Below are 6,000 nucleotides of genomic sequence, written 5' to 3' on the forward strand. Positions count from 1 at the left end.
GTGTTTGCCCCAGATGCCCCGCCCCGCCCTGCGCGAAGGGGCGGGGCCGACGGCGCCGTTGCCCCGCAACCGCTCCAAAGCGTTCACCAGCCGGTGCCCGCCATGGAGGTCCCATCCCACAGCCGATACAGTTCCATCCGCTGGGGCCCAAAACAACGTCCTCTGCTCGTCTCCGAGGGTCAGAGCAGAACTAGGTCCCAGGGTAGACCCCGAGCCACCCCGCTGCACTGACCTGACGCGCCCAGGGTAGGACAGGAAATGACGGCTGTGCGCGGCCGGTGACCGACTGAGCGGGGGCGGGGCCAGAGGCGTGGCGCCGCTTTCAGACCCTACTCTGGTGCTTTAGTTCCGGAGCGCGCAGCTAAGTTCTTGGAGTTTGGGTGGGGGATCCCGGATAGGGGCCCGGGAACCGGCAGAAAGCAGAAGAAACTCCTTGTGACTTGCGCAGGTCCCTAAATCAGCGCCAAGTTTTCATCTCTTTTTCTTTTAAGGAGGGCGGGAGAGTGGGTGTCTCACTCTCATTAATACCATCCCTGACCAAAAGAGGTGAAATCTCCAGTGTACTTTATAGAGATAGGCTTGAGTGTGAATCCAGTTTTAAGTATTAGTAAATGTGAGACTTTCAGAGAGTTATGTAACCTCTTGGATTTTCAGTTTTCTCATCCTTATCCAGGGAATCATAGGATTCAGAGCAGAATGAGACGTTGAACACATTCACACTTAGAATACATGCACATACCCTTAAAGAGATTCCAGTTAATTATTTTTTAAAATAGAAATTCAGTTTTATGTACCGGATTAAAAAGGGAGGAAAGCAGTTTTGGGGAAAGTGCCATTTTGAGCTTAAGCTGATATTCAGAAACACTTGGGACTTGCTGGCAAATTCGTGAGCGCTTCACAGAAACCTGTTTGGTAGGGACTGAGGAGTCCCTGGGCATGGAATTTAACAGAAGCGGAGCAAGTCCAGGCATGGAACCCCTATAAATCAACTAGGTGGATTAGGGGTTCAGCTAGATCCAACACTGATTCTGAGTACAGTTTGTCGGCTCTGTCTTGCAGCGTGGGCCCTGTAGGACACATGTTTGAGCTCCACTGAGAACAGGGAGCTGTTTGACACCTCCCCATGGCATTAGTACACATGCACTCCTGCTTGAGTACCCCCGTAATGGAGCGTAGCACAGAGGGGCTAGGGCATTCTCTTAGGAGCAGACCAGGTACAGCTTCTGCAGTCAGTCCTTTAGCATGTGGGCTGTGGTAGGAGGCAGTGACAGTGGCTGTGAGGGACTGAGATGCCTCATGAGAGGTAGCAGGCAGGGTTGTTAGTGCCAGCCACACCCTGGGAATTCTCAGAAAGACATGGGATACTTTACGGTGACCTTGGAGTATGTAGGAATTGATGGAGACAAGAAAAGTGACAGGTTATTTTTATTAGTATTACCCCCATTTTCCCCTCAGACTTGTGAGGCCTTCAGCACACACAGGCATAGTCTTCAACCTCAGAGTTTTTCTTGTCACTTTGGGGCTGACAGTCTTAATTCCAGATCACTTTCTTTTCCACTACTCTTTTCACCAAACTCCTGTACCTGGACTCCAGAGATATGGGTAAGACACAGGATGTCAAGGACAGAACCGCAGGAAGAGTGTGAAGCAAAGACGAGACAATATAGGAGCCCAGGCAAAAGATGGGAGAGATGGCTGAGCAGGAGGGATGCAAAAGAGGAAGCAGGTGTGTTTGTTTCTAGATCAAGCTGGAATATTAATACTTAGCAGCCACAGACACTTGTAGTATCTTCAGAAGTCATTTCCATCTTGATGACTCCTACATGGATCTCTTTTGAGCCTAGACCTCCCTCTAAGCCCCAGCCTTATAAATCTGACAGGATAATTAGACTGCAAATCTCTTGAGAGTAGGGATTTTGTTTTATTTTGTCTTAGCATTCCCAGCACCTGGTGTTTAGTTGGAGCTAAATAAAGATTCATTTAATAAGTGAGTTAATCTCTTGCTCTGCATGGAAGAAGGCTCAAATCTAAGTTATTCTAGGTAGAAAAAGAATAAAAGTGTTAATAGTTTCTCTACTTTACACTTCCCAGAGAGGTGCATCCTGGAAGACAAACATTGGTACAGTCACAAAATACATTTTAGGGTAAATCACGTACTTGATGGATTCATCTCTTAAAAAATGCCAGAAGTCCTAGTTACCCCTAGGTTGACAACTGGGCTATCTACAAAGATTCTCATCTTCCTCCCTACAGGCACATGGTAGCATCTCATTTTGTTTCATGCCATATTGGAAGAAGTGAGGTGGCCAGGACCTTTAAGAACCAGTGTGTGACTCACCATACAAGACAGCCCGTCTCATTGCCCCAGCAATCAGATGGTAGAGACTGTGTCTGCCTGAGTCCCTAAGTGAGGGGACATGGACCAGAGATGCCTGTCTACCTTTGATAGACATGTAGCACAAGTGAGCAATAGATATTTCTTGTTATAATCCACAATTTTGGACCTTCTTGTTACACAGCATAACATGGCCCTTCATGTCTAATATGACCACTCAGACCATTGTTCTTCACTTGCTACAAAGACAAAACCTAGGGACCTTGTGCACAAGTGTACATAGATTGCGATTATTGTGATTTACATTTTAAGTATAAATGTCTGCATTTTTCAGGCATATGCAAACACATAGAGGAAAACAGACTTAAAATGTGTGTGACTTTTATGTCAAATCTATTCCTCCTAGAGAACCTTTACAGACACTTTCACAATTGCTACTTCAACCCAACCCAAATCTCTTGTGTAGTACTTAAGTTTTACTTTTTTCTCATGTCCTCAATAAAAATTGGAGAACACTTGGTCAGCTTCCAAATCTGAGACTTGGAAATTATTATTATAAGGCGTTTCCTCTCTCTTTTACTCTGCTCTTCCTTTTGTGTAAATAGTCCTAGCTCTTTGCCTTTTCTCATCAGTCATACTTTATAAGCTTAGGAGAGATAAAGAAGAAAAAAATATTTTTTCTAAGGACAACTACACAAGGAATAAAGGAATCCTACTTTTGCCTGCTGGATGTGAAGGGTACAGACAAGGTCAGCCTGGAGCCAGGAGCCACAGAGACTACAAAGATGTCCTATTGGACAAAACTCGTCACCATGGGAGCCGGGGCTGAATTCATTGACAACTTTGGCTTTAAGATTAAGAAGTGGGCAAAGCTGAAAGAATTCTGTGATGTTTCTTTTCTCCCTAAAGAGAATTCAAAAGCTGCATTTGAATTTTTCCCCTTAAACGTGTCATTTTATTAAAAAAAAAAAAAGAAGCAGCTAAAATTCTTCCCTCTTGGACCCACCCTTTGCTCTTTCAGTTTCCACCTTATTATAGATGAAGAAATAATTTCAGGATTTAGTCACAGATTTAGTCTGTGTGTCCATAGGAAGCCAAGAGGTTTTCTTGGAATTTCAATGTATAATTAATGACACCACAATTATTAATAACAGCAATTATTAATAACAATAGTGATGATAGTAGCCAACACTCTCTGAGATGTTGTGTGCCAGGTATCTGCTTAATCCTTTACAAATGTTATCAAACTGAAATCTCTCAACAGCCTACAAGGTCCCATTTCCATTTCATAGACCTAAATGAATGAATGAATGAATGAATGCAGCCCAGGAGGTTATGTGACTTGCCTGAAGCTGAGCCAAGATGTGAACCCTGGTCTCAGCAGCCCCCTACCTCTCATACTACCCCATATCACAACACCGTCACCCACCCACGTGTCATCCTATCCCGAGAGCTCTGTTTTCAACTCCTATCACAAGTGACCATCCTGGAAGCCTCTGGCCCTACTTTGGTCTTGTGGATGTATAAACTTCCATACAGGGGGCTTCCATCTGCTTCGCAGGCTGGTTGAACTCCCTAAAGGTGAAGGATGCATCCTATAGCTAGAAAGTCATATCTCCCACTCCATTAAGAAAGGCAGGGTGACTCTAACAATATCCTCCTTTGGAGCCTTTCTGAGGATCCCAGGACTTCTCTGTCTGAAGAGGATAGCGGAGTTGAGCATTTAGTGCCAGGTGGAAACTGTGCCTGCCCAACTCTACCTGGCGTAGAGTAATACTGCCACCGTGTGGGCAAGCAGGCTACACCTGAACAACCATGATGGCAGAGAAAGATGGACTTCAATGAGCAGTCAGCTGGCCCTTCAGGCATTTATTTAATGTTTGCCGAGCACCTACTATTGTCATGTACTTGGCTAGGCTCCTTCTATTGCTGCTGCTACTGTTGCTGCTACTCTTTCTCTGGGTAGTGAATTAAATGATGTCCAAGATTTAGGTTCTAGTGAGTGTTTAATATTCGGTTATCCTTTATTTGGAGTGCTTTTATCCAGGGATGATTCACACCACCCAGAAATTATAACAATGCATTAGCTTTGTGCAATGGGGTTTTCTTTGCTTCTAGAGTTTTGGAGACAAGAGGACACATGGAGAGAGATATAGGACCCCAGAGTTACTTACTGTCCTGACATGGGCTCCATCTCAATTTTTAAAAGTCTAAGGATGTGTTTCTAGCAAACGCCTTTGTTTTTTTTTTGTATTAACAGTTTAATAGTAGATTAAAAGCATATCATAAGAACAGAAAATAGAGAATAGTGAAAATTCATTCATGATCTTTACCCTGACACTATCGCTGTTAATATTTTGATATATTTCCTTTCTGTCTATTTTCTGTATTTTTTTGCAACGATGTAACCATTACAAAAACATGCTTACATATGATTTATGATTTACTTTATTAGTATGTAACAATATCATCATCATAATAATAGCTGACCTATGACATAATTAACATTCTGAGCACTCATGATGTCCCATGCCCTTTAGTAGGGGTTTTAAATGTCATCTCATGAAGCTACATAACAATCTTAGGAAATGGTATTATTTATTCCTCTTTTAAGAGACAAGACAACTGAGTCTTAGAGGGGATCTTTACATCTCTTGCCTCTCATAAGTCTGCGTCATGTTGTTGCATTGTTTTGTTAACAATCATTTAATATCTGCATCGCATTCCATTTATCCATGCACTTCATGTGATTACTTGCCATCATTTTATATCCTTAGTTGCTGCTAATATTTTTTATTAATGTAAATATTGTGATAAGCATCTCTAAATATAACTTTTTACACATCTAGGATTAATTTCTTAAAGCTGCTATTCGGAAGTGGGTTTCTCAATCAAGATTTTTAATTTTTATGACTATTGATATTTCTGAATTGCTTTTCAATGGGGTTGCACAAATTTTTACACGTTAGCCCTGTAATCAGTAATGTATGAGAGTGCCAGTTTCACAGCATTCTCATCAGCACTGAGTGTTAATTTTTTCTAATCTAAAAGATGATAGTTGCCTGATAAATAAATCTGCGATAAATGGATTGCTTTGAATGTCTTTCAATATTAGAGAGAGTGAAATCTCTTTTCCTTCTCACCACCTGCACTGGTACTTTCCATCTTCTTTTGCGCAGTCCTTGAACATCTCTGATGTCTTGGATCCTTCTAAATCAGGGGTTCTTCACCTAGGGCCCAGGGATCCTCCCAGGGGTCCATGGATAGAATTCAGGGGCCTGTGAACTTTTTTGGGGGAAAAATTACGTGTTTATAAACTTGTCACTTGAAAGCACTCCTTTCATGGTTAACATAGGCAACAAATCATCGTGGTATGAGCAATAGCTGTGATATCATTTATGTTCAGCAACACTTGGAAATTACAGCAGGTACTAGACATGCTGCTAAAACTTGTGGTTTAATGTTTTAATAAACAAACACATTTATCACTATATCACAAATTTGTCTATAAAATATTTTGACAATTATATTTTAATATAGTTATTTTCCTTTGTAATTCCATGATTTTATTTTTTAAATAAATACATTAAATTTTAAAATGCTATTCTGAGAAAAGGTCCATAGGCTTTACTTGATTACCAGTAGAGTCATAGTGAAAATAAAGT

General features: G+C 41.7%; 1 protein-coding gene across 2 annotated transcripts in view; it reads right to left on the minus strand.

The window, feature by feature from the left end:
* The window catches only part of TTC12 (tetratricopeptide repeat domain 12), a 43,226-nt gene extending 42,943 nt beyond the window's left edge, over window positions 1–283 (minus strand). For both annotated transcript variants that reach the window (XM_015590087.2, XM_006912804.3), the window contains exon 1: window positions 233–283. The gene's annotated coding sequence lies outside the window, so the exon portion shown is untranslated. The remainder of the gene's footprint in view (window positions 1–232) is intronic.
* Window positions 284–6,000: the final 5,717 nt, after the last annotated feature.

The sequence above is a fragment of the Pteropus alecto genome, unplaced genomic scaffold, assembly GCF_000325575.1.
Source record: "Pteropus alecto unplaced genomic scaffold, ASM32557v1 scaffold224, whole genome shotgun sequence".
Taxonomy (NCBI): domain Eukaryota; kingdom Metazoa; phylum Chordata; class Mammalia; order Chiroptera; family Pteropodidae; genus Pteropus; species Pteropus alecto.